General features: G+C 45.2%; 1 protein-coding gene across 2 annotated transcripts in view; it reads left to right on the forward strand.

Annotated features, from left to right (window-relative positions):
• Nucleotides 1-13265, forward strand: part of CARMIL1 (capping protein regulator and myosin 1 linker 1) — a 511281-nt gene that overhangs the window by 437200 nt on the left and 60816 nt on the right. The gene's annotated exons all lie outside the window — the stretch shown is intronic.

A 13265-nucleotide genomic window follows, 5' to 3' on the forward strand; every position in this document is an offset into this window, starting at 1 on the left:
GCAACTTGTGCGCACCGAGCCGCGCAGCCTGCCTCCGTTCCCTCTGCCCCCGCACCTTCCCCTGCCTAACCCGCCCCCCAGCCCTACCTAGAACTCCCCCCTTACCTTTGTTGAAGAAGGTACGCGCGACGGCCGGCCCGCAATCCCGGGCACAGCAGCAAATGACCAGTGTGCCTGGAGGCTCAGGCCACGCCCCGCCCCCGGAATGCGGCAGCGCGCGCATGTTATAAAATCAGGTGTACATTTGTGTGCGCCGGGTAGCGCCCACAAATGTACCCCGCGCGTGCAAAATTTTAAATCGTCCCACTATTTTTAAAGATGAAACTTCTTTGAAAATTCACTCTATTGATTATTATATCAAAAACATCTGAAGGAGCAGTTGTGTGTGAAGGTTTAGCACTTCCAGCTAGCAATTTCAACTATCAAAAACATTGTTAAAAAATGGAAGTTACATAGAACAGTTGAAGTCAAAGCAAGATCTGGAAGACCGAAATAATCTGATAGAACTGCCCAAAAATTGGTCATAGTGGCAAAACAGATCTTTTAAGCAGATCACTGCAGATGACCTGCTTAAAAGTTTAGCTGACACTGGAATAGTTGTCCACGAATCCACAGAACAGTGTTGCTTACACAACAATGGGAGAGTTGTCAGAATGAAACCTGTTGTTTCCTTTTTTGATAATGTTTAATTTTGTACCATGTAGAGGTTGTCAGCTTCTTTTCACCCTTGATTCATTAAAACATGTTTGACCAGGAGTCACCTAAACTTTTAATACAACTGTATTTCTGAGCCATAAGAAGCACCAGGTTGATGAGCAATCAGGATTACCACAAGTTGTTCTGGTATTTGCAGGAAAATATCAAATGTTACTTGGCAGTATACAAATTTACTTTGAAAATCACATTAACCTGGAGTTGTTTAATTGATGCAATAGCCTGATGGTTTCCTTTAAAGACTGGTATTCTTCTGGGTGTAGGGAGAGAGTTAATTTGCGGTTGTTAGCCTTCTGCTTTCCTGTAAATACTTGGGTTCTTTTGAAGTAAGAAAACTTTTTTTTTGAGGTGGGGTGACAATTTAATTCTGTGCGAGTGTCAGTGTTTCTGCTCTCTTGAAAGGGTGCAGTGTTTGAGATGCTCGCTACCAGTTGGCTCAGTAGTGCAAGTTCTATTTTATGAGGAAGCCCAAAGAAAAAAAGTTTTTCAACTTGACAGTAGCATTGTGAATTTTGATGCATTGCAAAAAGAAAAAGCAGGAAAGGGGAATTCTGTTTCCCTGGAAACTTGTCCACCATTAGAAAATTTGTCCTTGAAAGGGGAATTTTTTTGGTTTTTTTTCAAGAACAGCTGTACAAAAAAGTTGCAGTTAAATCCCATGCATCTAACCTGTTTTTTGACCCAGGCTCTTATTTTTTGTTTGGGGTTTGTTTACGTTTCTTCACTTTTTTTTCTTTATGTGAATTTAGTACTTGTGTTTGGCAGTACTGGAAAGCAGTGTTCAATTTATTCATAGCACAAGCTCAACACGGGCTGTGGCAGAATAGCCTTTCATGCACTGGCTACGCAGCGCGCCCCAATCCTGCTCTGGTGGGACCAGAAGAGGTTAATTAAGTGCGCATGCAGTCTTTGACCTCTCTGCTGCAACTAACAACAATGCTGCCAATTAGTTGCAAATCAGGATTTTTATTTATGGTGATGTGGATATGTGTTCCCTAGAAACCGGAGTGCCAGAACAGAGTCAATTCACACTGGCTGCCCAGTAGTTTTCAAGCGCTGATCAGCCCTGGTTATTACTGAAGTGAGCAGGATTTGAACTAGTGACTTGAAAGATGAAAGTCATCGGTAACCGCTGGGCCAGCTGCCTCAGCCATCATGTTTGCTAGGCGCTGGGAACCTTGCATTGCTCCCCGTTGTCCAATTGTGCTTAAAGACATGCAAACAGCAGTAAGTACATTACCGCACACCTGCCTGAAGCACCAGTCACCAGGTTACTCCATAGAAAATGCGCACTCAAGCAATGGAAGCTTGGTCCTCTTCCAAAACCTCAGACTGTGTCCCTTTAGTTAGAGACCCCTGATCCCTTCCTGGCTGCCAGATACATTTTTTTTTTTTTAACCGTCCCTTAAATATATTCCCACGCCGCAGTGCATTTTGATAAAAGATCAGTATAGTCCCATTCTCTCCTCAGATCTCCATCTGGATATACGGCAAAAATCTCAGGCCGTGAAGGCTGGTTTACATGCTTAAAAATTACAAAGCTGCTGATCCAGGTGGCTGAAAGGTTTCACAAGTCTAAAGCATCCTACATAGATTGTTTTAGATTGTTTTTCTGTGTGTGTGAGGGGTTTGGGACAAGTTGCAAAGAGCTTTTCTTGTCTGTGAATAAAACCTTGTAGCTTTAGGTACCCTGAGGCAGAAAAACATACAGAAAACAGCTCTTGGACATCTGCTCATCCTGGGATCAAAGGAAGTTGTGCTGACATCATTTGACTCATCATCCGGCTGCTTACAGTCTTTCGGGCCAATACAGTAAAAATCGCAGGAGAGTGGGCGAGCGCTCAGGCCACTCTCCTGTGCACGCGATTCAGTAACTTAATTTATTTAAATTAGGGCCTGCGGTAAAAAGAGGCGCTAGGGACACTAGCGCATCCTTAGCGCCTCTTTTTGGACAGGAGCGGAGGCTGTCAGCGAGTTCGACAGCCGAAGCTGAATTTTGCCGGTGTCTGTTCTCAAACCCGCTGACAGCCACGGGTTCGGAAACCTGACGCCGGCAAACTTCAGCATCCGGTTTTCAAGCCGCGGGCCCATTTAAAATTTTTTTTTTTTAACTTTTTTTTTAACTTTTGGGACTTCCGACTTAATATCGCCATGATATTAAGTCTGAGGGTGCACAGAAAAGCAGTTTTTTACTGCTTTTCTGTGCACTTCCCCGGCGCTGGCAGAAATTAATACCTACCTTTGGGTAGGCGCTAATTTCTTACTGTATCGCGTGTGAATGACTAATAGGGCCATCAACATGTATTTGCATGTTGTGGGCGCTATTAGTCTCGGGGGGGTTGGACGCGCGTTTTTGACGTGCTATTACCCCTTACTGAATAAGGAGTAAAGCTAGCGCGTCCAAATGCAGGTTAACAGTGCGCTCCACCGGAGCACACTGTACTGTATTGGCCTGTTTATTTGCTATATTCTAAAGCAGCACATGTACATAACATTCTCAATTTTTTGTTGAGAAATACCCCAGCACATAATAGATTTTGGTTATCTCTCAAATGTATCTAGTTCAAGGTATTGTTCTGCTACATTGCAAACACTAATACTGCAATGGGATTGCTTTTTTGTGTTATTGTGCACAAGTCAAAATTACATTTGAATAACAAATTTTGTATATAGGTGTGTAGAGGATTAGAAGTAACAATCGGGGGAAAGTCACAGGTAGTAGCAAATAGCTTTCTGGTTGACCCATCTGTCATTTTAATATAGTGACATCATCCTTGGTTGTGTAGTACTATTAGAGGGGTGCAAAGGGAGAAACTCTTGCTAATATGGAGCAGTTTTTAATTCAGCAATGTAACAAACTGAAGGCAAAGCAGCTTCTGCTCAGCAAGACCACAAAGAGGCCAAAATATAAATTCTTGCGTGCAGGCCGGGAATAACTCGGCAGACCTAAAACTCTGCGGCTGTAGCGGCTTTTACGAGATAGGGTACAGGGAAGCAAGCCTCAGCCTCTCTCCCGGCACTAGTGACCTCTTTGTGTGTGAAGACTTTTGGCCAGGCTGGGAGTTTACCAGTCTTGTAGTCTCATTCTCTTCCCTTAAAGGCTTTTTCAGGATGCCGTAGCGCAGGGGTGGACAATACTGGTCCTCGAGAGCCACAGATGGGCCAGGTTTTCAGGATATCCACAGTTAATATGCAGGAGATAGATTTGCATACAGTGGAGACAGTGCATGCAAATCTGCATATTTATTGTGGATATCCTGTGAATCAGGCCTGTTTGTGGCTCTGGAAGACTGGAGCTGGCCACCCCTGCTGTAGAGTAATCCTCCTTAATCTCCTTTTGTGATACTTTTTCAAGGTGCTATAATCCAAACGCTTAGTCTCTATGCCCATTATAAGTGGCGCACAACTTTTTAAATATGTCTTGAGCCTCTCAAACTAGAGGCTCACCTGTAGTGTGTTCACTTTGCTGCAGCCAAAAATAATTTAAAAAACCCCTGCCTGGGGCACTTCACAGCTGGAAATTCTTGCCTGCATTACAGCCCTGACTACTCTTTCCCCCCCCCCCCCCCCCAACCCCTTTCATTCGGGCCGATAACAGTCCAATGGTGGGTTAACAGTGCGCTCCGTTGGAGCGCACTGTTAACCCACCATTGGACGCGCATTTTCCCTTACCCCTTATTCAGTAAGGGGCCAAAAACGCGCGTCCAACCCGCAGCACCTAATAGCGCCCTCAACATGCAAATGCATGTTGAGGGCCCTATTAGGTATGCGCACAGGATATAGTAAGTAAAATGTGCAGCCAAGCCGCACATTTTACTTTCAGAAATTAGCGCCTACCCAAAGGTAGGCGCTAGTTTCTGCCGGCAACGGGAACGTACACAGAAAAGCAGTAAAAACTGCTTTTCTGTGCACCCTCCGACTTAATATCATGGCGATATTAAGTCAGAGGTCCCGAAGGGTAAAAAAAAATGTTAAGTCGGCCCGCAGCTGCCAGGTCGAAAACCGGACGCTCAATTTTGCCGGCTTCCGGTTTCCGAGTCCATGCCTGTCGGCGGGCTTGAGAACCGACATCGGCAGAATTGAGTGTTGGCTGTCAAACCCGCTGACAGCCGCCGCTCTGGGTCAAAAGGAGGCGCTAGGGATGTGATAGTGTCCCTAGTGCCTCCTTTTGCCTGTTTCTACTGCCGGTCCTCATTTAAATACTGAATCGCGTGCACGCTGCTCTCCCGCAGACTTTACTGAATCAGCCCGACTATAAGTACATATCCACTTCCATCTGAAAGCGTTTCCCCTCCAACTTTTGTTTAATAATAGAATGTGTTTTGAAGACACTCTCTGATTTTTAATTGTGGACTATTGCCATAAGAAGCAAATACTTCACTACTTATTCTGCAATAATACAAGGCAAAAGGACAATGTCGTATGTAAAATGTACAGCGAACTAGTATGGCGAAGCAGCAGGGGATTATCTCTCTACGAGCAGCTTCCTGTTGCATTTTCCTTGCATAGGTACATTGTTAGACGTGAAAATGACGACTGTGTTTTGTATGAGCTAAGTCAGTCGCAAACCCTTTTGGATGCTCGCGTTAAACCTGATGACGCGTTGGTTCATATTTATTTATTTATTTATTTATTTATTTATTTTTATATTGGCTCCACTTAGGCCCTGTGGAATGTGCCGTAGCTTTTAGGGCAGCACTTGCATTGTGACAGATGCTGTACTCTATATGCATCTTCAGACCTACGTTTTTCCTATTTTTCTTTGCTTCGAAAACCTGAACAGAGCTGCCTATCTCCAGTTTGAATGGAAATGTCTGGATCACATTGCACTGCTACATTTGCCACTTTTTTTTTTTTTTTTTTTACTTTTACAAAACCAGAAGAAATTCAAGAGGTGAGAACAGTTAACAATTTCAGTGTATTTGTGAGCATTTTATCCATCTGACTGAGAAAGACCAGCTTAATCATGCTGCTGTTCGCATCTGAGAATCCAAGATCTCCGCAAATGTTAGTTTGGTGCACCTGCAGGAAGCCAAGGTACTGAGTCTGAGACGAATGGCTCCAAAGCAGGGAGGAGGGGGAGGAATTTCTTATCTTTTTATTTTATTTTAATGATGGGCTGGTGGCTGATGGGAGGGAGGGAAAGAGAGGGACGCTTTTTAATATTTTTTTTTTAAATGAGCAACTGGTGGCTGACTGGCTGGGGAGTGAAAGAAGGCCAGAAGTACCACTTTATTTTTCAGTGATCTACTAAAGCCTGGCTGCGAAGGAGAAGGACATAATTATGTTTTCTTTTCTGAGGACAGTGCTGTTCAGGCTGGCTCAGGGGAGAAAGGAGGGCCTTTTTTTTTTTTTTTTTTTTAATAAGAGCAACTTTTGTTTTAGAAAACAATTTTCTTAATCTGGCTAGTCACCTTCTCAAAATAACACAGACCAACTGGAGGAGGGAGTATATCTTTCCCCCTGCCCCCCCCCCAAATCTCTTTAATTTTCTGGGGTGATCCCTGTCTCCTCCTGCTCATCAGCGCTGCAACCAGTTCACATCATTTAAGGAAGTTTAAGCTAGGTAGTCCCGGCATACAAAAGGTTGAGGAACACTGATCTAGGTTCTCCTCAAGCACCACTACTACTTCTGTAGTGTTACTTGATGTGCCTATAGCACTGTACAAAAACAGGGGTGACCGTCCCTTCTCAGTAGAACTTAGTCTAATCAAGACAGACATACAGGGCAAAATTTAAAACATCGTTAAAATCAATGACGTATGAGGAGAGGTGCAAGGGGGGAAGACATGATACAGACCTTCAGATATCTGAAAGGCTTTAACCATGCACAATCCTCAAACCTTTTCCATCGGAAAGCAAACAGTAGAACTAGGAGTCATGATATGAAACTCCAGGGGGGGAACGACTCAGAACTGACGACAGGAAATATTTTTTTCATGGCAAGGGTGGTAGATGCTTGGAATTCCCTGCCAGAGGAGGTGGTAAAGATAAAAACAGTAAATGAATTCAAAAAGGCATGGGATGAACATTGTGGATCCCTAAAGGCTTGATGTAGAATGAAGAAAAAGGGGGGCATGGGGGTAACGTGCAAGGAGCGGCAACTACTACCCTTAACAGATGGCATGGTGATTGCTTCCCTTAACCTTGATGCAACTCCAGTATCACTTTCTGCTTTGAGATTGGGGGGGGGGGGGGGGGGGGAATTGGATGCGGACAGCCAATACTGGGCCCCTGCTTTCACAGTCCGGGGTACTGATTCACAGACAATAGGGAAAAAGCTCAGGATTGCTTCTGTAGCCAAGTCCAAAAAGCAAAGCATGTTCAAACAGCATTGTCTGAATTATCAGGAAGGCTGCTCATCTTCTAAAAATGTTGCTCACAGTAATTTTGTTATGGGTTTGACAGTTGCTTAGTTTTGATTATAAATATCACTACTCTTAACATAAGGCTTGGGGGGGGGGGGGGTAACCTGTGCACTGCGGCGGTTATTTCCCTTAAAATAAGGAATGGGGATAATCTGCACGGAACAGCAGTTGCTATCCTTAACAGAAACATGGAGGGTATCCTACGCGGAGCGGCAGTTAACTACCACAAGAAACTTGCTGGGCAGATTGGATGCACCGGATGGTCTTTTTTCTGCCGTCATTACTATGTTACTGTCCATCAGAGGACTTACTAGAAGTGTAATGGGAGAGAATAAGAAGAAAACCAAGATAGGCTTGAGTCCCGAAATCCAAGTGAGAACAGTGTGTCAAGGAGTAGAATAGTGATCAGCCATGTCGAAAGCAGCGGGATAGGTCAAGGAGGATAAACATCAGCTGCTGTGTCCTTTTCGCAGATCTAAGGTGTGGTGCTATTGAGGAGCCGATGTGTTTGTTTTCATGCATCAAAGAAAACCTTATTAACATTTTGTGACCTTCCAAGAGAGTGGTGTTTATTGCTCATGATTTTGTGTCTGGTTGCTATTGCAAACCTGAAACCTTCAGTTCACATTGAGGCATCTCCGCAGACATTCAGAGACTGCTGCAGTGCCAGAGACACGAGCAGAGATTTATCTGAGCCATGCTGTGGTCTTTACCGTATTGCTTTTCTCCTTCTCTGCTTTTAGCTTTCCAGTATTTCGGCTTTGGATTTTCTTTGACTTCTGCAGGTTCTAAGCCTCCTCCTATCTCGAATCTGTTGCTTTTTTTTTCCTCTCATGTTCTGTTTCTTTCCTTTCGCTGCATGGAGACACTCTGCTGTACAAGTGTAAGTATTTTCCTTTTCCTTTCCCTGTTCTTTCCACCCTTTAGCTATATGGTTTCTGGCCTGCCTGCCCGCCTGCTTGCTTTATATGTTTGTGCTCAGTTTGCCTCCTGGTCTCCTGGGAGATCATAATGTCGGCTCTCCGCAGCCACTGACTGAAGTGGGCCTCAATTTACAGGGCAGACCAGATTCTACAAGAGGGGGTCGAGCTACAGGAGATGAATTCAGAACATGCTGTACCCAATTGTAGCCATGGTAGAAAAGGGAAAACAAAATATGCAGCTGTTGCTGTTGATTTTCTCGAGTTTGGGTGTGATTTTTTTTTTTTTTTGGTGCCCTCGTTACATCTTAGTTCGATCTACCATAGATTTTGAATCCCAGAAACTGCCATTGCTTTGGATATCGTATGAGACCACTGCCGTTTTGTAAAGAAACACCGATTTGGCAGAAAGGAGGTCATCCTGCAGTTTCATTGTTGTCGTGGATAAAATTAAATCTGTCTGGACTTTATATATGGTGGTACCTTATGTCTAAGCAGAGCATCAAAGGGCTTTATGGTGGCATGCAATCCAGTAGAATTATGGAATAGAGTTATCTTGATCAGTTAGTGGCTAGGTTCTAATCACATAGCAATAACATTCCTTACATCGGTGGTGGTCAACTCTGGTCCTCCAGAGCCACAAACAGACCTGATTTTCAGGATATCCCCAATAAATATGCACGAGATAGATTTGCATACAATGGAGGCATTGTGGGTATGCTGAAAACTAGGCCTGTTGTGGCTCTTGAGGACTGGAGTTGGCCACCTGTAGCTTAGAATATGTTCTTGATTTTAGCAGAATAGAGGTACCTTTAAATAAAAAAATAAACAACAATGTATTCAGGACGTCCTGAAACAAATCCTGATGCATCAGTCTTTTGTGGTGCTCAAATTAGCATTACATTTTCTTATGCTGCATCAGAAAGTTGCTTTTATCTATCATTAAACAAAAGAAAAAGCAGTTAACTTACCATGTCTAAGGTACAGAGAATTTTATGCAAGCCAATTTTTTCAATCTCATGATGGGAATTCCCTCTGGGCACACTTGGAATCAACTTTGCATCTCTATATAGGTGCTTCAGGATACAAATCAGTATCTACTTGCGTTATATTTTTGTTCAAAGCGCTTTTCTCTTTGGATTAGATCTGAGATGGGTTAAACGTATATGGACTTTATCATTCTCATAAAAGAGCATCAAGTCAAGTAGAGTGTACGCCTTAAGACACATGAGGTTCCCCTGCAAACAGCACCATCCTGGGATGGTGCGGTCAATGGTACCCAGTGGAACATAACATTGATGTAAAGTCTGGGACATCAAGTTAGTTGACATGAGACTAAGGTAGTTGAAATGGTTGTGAAACTAATGTGTTTTCTACAAAACCTAGTGTCAGTGAGACAGCAACTGGACAGTTGCGGCCCTTTCTACTGTGAATCCTGAGATTTGGAAGGCTTCTAGAAAAGCCTCTGACCAAAGAATTCCCCCCTTTCCCTGGAAATGTAACGGCCAGCTGAATGGATATATCCAATACTCATAAGGTCCACTGTTGTGCTGAGAACTGCTGCCAGTGGGAGGGTATAGCACAAAGGTACCCGTCTGCGCAGTACAAATAGAGCTGTGGCAGATGTTGGTTCCTAATTCTACCATGATAGTTCCTTCTGAAACTTAAATATTGTCCTTTGATAAAGGAACGCCCAGTGGTACAACTGATGAAATCATAGTTTTTATGGTTTGGTTTTCACGCTGTCAGACAATGATGTTTTTATTAGGTGACTTTTTGACCATTTTAACTACGAGAATTTGGTGTCACAATTTTGTGGTTATTCAAAGAGTTTGTCCTGCTAACTTTCAGCTCGATACAGTAACATTCATTTGAAGATTTCTCGTCTGTAACGAGCTCGCTGCGCACAATTCGGACGCGTAAGGCAAACCAGCGATACAGTCTCCAGTTTCGCGCGTCCGTAGCGCTTCTTAAAACAGACGTGTAACCCTTCCCCACCCGGCATGTAAATGAACGAATTAGCTGTATAATGAAGGAATTAGCTATTCCCCTCCGATACCGTAACGCGCGCTCAGGTTATCTCATTAGTAACGCACTGTTTTGCCGCAGCCGTAACGTGTTAGTTTACCGCCTCCCCCTAGTAGGAGTTAGGACTGTGAGTCTAGTAACAAATCCATCGACACCGCTTAAGACACTCAAAAACAATAAAACACAATAAAAAAAAAAGAGATACAGAGATGATCGAGAAAATGTAATGATGTGGGACACATAAAACCTGTCAGAAAAAAAAATAAAAATTTTTAAATACCTGTCGGAGGGCCGCGTGTGTCCAGGCGGCGGCGGCGGGAGCCGGGTGGTCGCGTGTTAAATCTAGGCCGCGGGCGGGTGGGCGCCTGTTCCAGGCGGCAGCGGCGGCGGCGGGACACGCGTTAGTTCGAGACGGTCGGTGGGCGGCAGGTGGTCGCGTGTTAAATCTAGGCCGGGTCGCACAGGCGCGCATTCATTCATCCGCCGCCGGCTCCGCCTGAATGAATGCGCGCCTGTGCGACCCCTGCGATTCGGCGCTCAAGGCAGTCACATGCCGTGACGTCACGGCATGTGACTGCCTTGAGCGCCGAATCGCAGGGGTCGCATTCATTCACTGCCGGTGGGGGCTTCCCCGGCAGCCCCCACCGGCAGTGAATGAATGCTGTGACTGCCTTGAGCGCCGAATCGCAGGGGTCGCACAGGCGCGCATTCATTCAGGCGGAGCCGGCGGCTTTCGCCGCCGGCTCCTCCGCCTGGATGAATGAATGCGCGCCTGTGCGATCCGGCCTAGATTTAACACGCGACCACCCGCCGCCCACCGACCGTCTCGAACTAACGCGTGTCCCCCCGCTGCCGCTGCCGCCTGGAACAGGCGCCCACCCGCCCGCGGCCTAGATTTAACACGTGACCACCCGGCTCCCGCCGCCGCCGCCTGGACCCACGCGGCCCTCCGACAGGTATTTAAAATTTATTTTTTTTTGAACACTCAGGTTTTTACATATTTTGGTATTTTTTTTTTTCACTTCCTGGTGCCTGTCATTTGAAATGACATTTGAAATGACAGGTACCAGCGCACCCTGGTTACTGTATAGGCGCTGTATTAAGCGCCTATACAGTAAAATGGGTTACGCGGGCATAACCCTTCCCTACCGCTTTAAAGCCGCGGCATGCATTTGCATGCGATTAGAAGAGAGTATCGGGGAGTTAGTGAAGAGAACTGTGCGTGCGAGGAGGAAGGGTGCGCCTGACACTGCCGCACTGTTATTACCGCGGCCTTACAGGATCGACCTGTTTATGAGTTAACCGGACAAAACCCAAGATGTAAATATCTCTGCGCCTCCCCCCCATACCCACACACACTTGTTGACTGCACAGCATTTACCTGGGTAAAACGAGGTGGCACTGAGGGAGTTCCCAGGGCACAGTTTCATTTTTTTCCGGGGAGCTGGGTAACCCAGGTAACTTTCCCAATCGCTAGCTTACTCAGTATGGACCTCTGTATGATTTTCCAGTTGCAAATATGATTTCAGTGCAGTGTGGGTTGGTAGTAAGAAGCCAGCATGTATTTGGAATAGTTAAAGAAATATTAAATGTTATCAAATACAAATGGAAGTGTGCTAGGAAAACCATTTTTAGCATTGTGCCCATATTTCAGTGGTGTCTTTCAGAATGTGCATTCTTGTCCTGTAATTACCACAGATCATTCACATTAGTCTGCCTCCTGCCTCACTACATAGCAGAGGTTTGCGATTTTAAGATGATAATGCGTATCTTAGTCAAGGGATATTGGTGTACTATATTATATTACCGCATTAGAGTAGAGGAAAGTGAGGCACAGGGAAATAAAATAGCTGGCTTGTAGTCATGCAGAGTGCATCGATGGCAAAGTCAAGATACAGACCCTGGACTCTGCAGCTCCTGAGTCAAAATGCATGGCCATTAAATCTCACGGCTTCTCAGTCAGCTCAAGTTTACAAAGAGCTTTTGGGGGTGGAGGGCGTTTTAATTTTTGGGGCTGATTTTAATGGTCAGTCATCTTTTTTTTGTTCAGAACCTGCTTCAGCCTCACCCACCAACATTTTGTATATGACAGGTGGCCAGAGAGGTGCTCTGCCAGGGGCTTTCATTTGTGGCTCTCCAGGCTATTCCCACTGCGTTTCTGTAACATCTCCTGAATGAACCCTTGTGTTTGCAGTGGTAATCCTTTTGGCCAAGCAAAACGTATTTATACGTGTGCCTTTTCACCCCAGAGTAGGTGGTGGTGGTGGCAGCCAATGCCTCAGTCTCCCCCCACTTCCCCCAGAGGACTCTTAAGAGCCTGCTTCCTCTGTACCCGCAGGCAGCTCGGGGAGCAGGAGTTGTCTGGGATCCTATCATGGGTCTCCTGCACAGCGGTGCTGCCATTGGGCCATCAGACCTGCCCAAAGATCAAACTCTTGGGCAGGTCTGTTTGGGCAAGTTTGTGAAAATATATATTTTTGTTTAACAAGTATCATTTCATAATGTGAAAAATATTTTTCAGCATTTCTGAGCATTCGTGATACCAAGATTTGTGCTGAACTAAATATCCTTGTTAAAGATGGTTTCTAAACGCAGCAACAGATAAAGGCTAAGAGTAGAGAGAGAGAGAGAGGTGCCTGGTTGTAAATATCCCATTAGAGGTGGTTCATGTTGCGTGCGATACTGTTTTCTCAGTCGTAGCAGTGCTGCAACTATTCAAGTGCCTCCCATCTGCAGTTTAGTCCATGCATTGTTGACAGGCCAGTTTTCTAATAGGGATTTGTCTGGTTAAATTGACTGTGTCAGAACTGCCTTCACTGAGTTGGCTCAGAGTATAACCCAGGTCCTTTAGCCTGCATGCGTTTAGCTGGATTAGGTGGAGGTGTCCCCAGTGGCGGGGCAAGCTGGAAAATGCACTTTTCATTGGATTCTCCTGTCTGCGCGCTATCTTCCAGCAAAAAATCTGCCTGCAGCTAAGGCAAGTGCAGAATCCGCAGGTGTTTTGTACCCAGAGGCTTCCCCACAGGGGAAGTACGTATGTGTTTTCTCTTTGAGAATTAGCTATAATGTATGAACCCGTGGACTTTGCGTGGAGGCAGGCTGTTGGGAAATTGCTTGACTCCCCCCCCCCCCCCCCCCCCCTTAAATATGAAGTGGTGAAATTGGCTCCTCCTGACCAGCTGTGGTGGATTGTAGGCCACAAACCTGTCCGATTCAAACTGTCACCCTTTTTTTT

The sequence above is a fragment of the Rhinatrema bivittatum genome, chromosome 2, assembly GCF_901001135.1.
Source record: "Rhinatrema bivittatum chromosome 2, aRhiBiv1.1, whole genome shotgun sequence".
In the NCBI taxonomy this organism is placed as follows: domain Eukaryota; kingdom Metazoa; phylum Chordata; class Amphibia; order Gymnophiona; family Rhinatrematidae; genus Rhinatrema; species Rhinatrema bivittatum.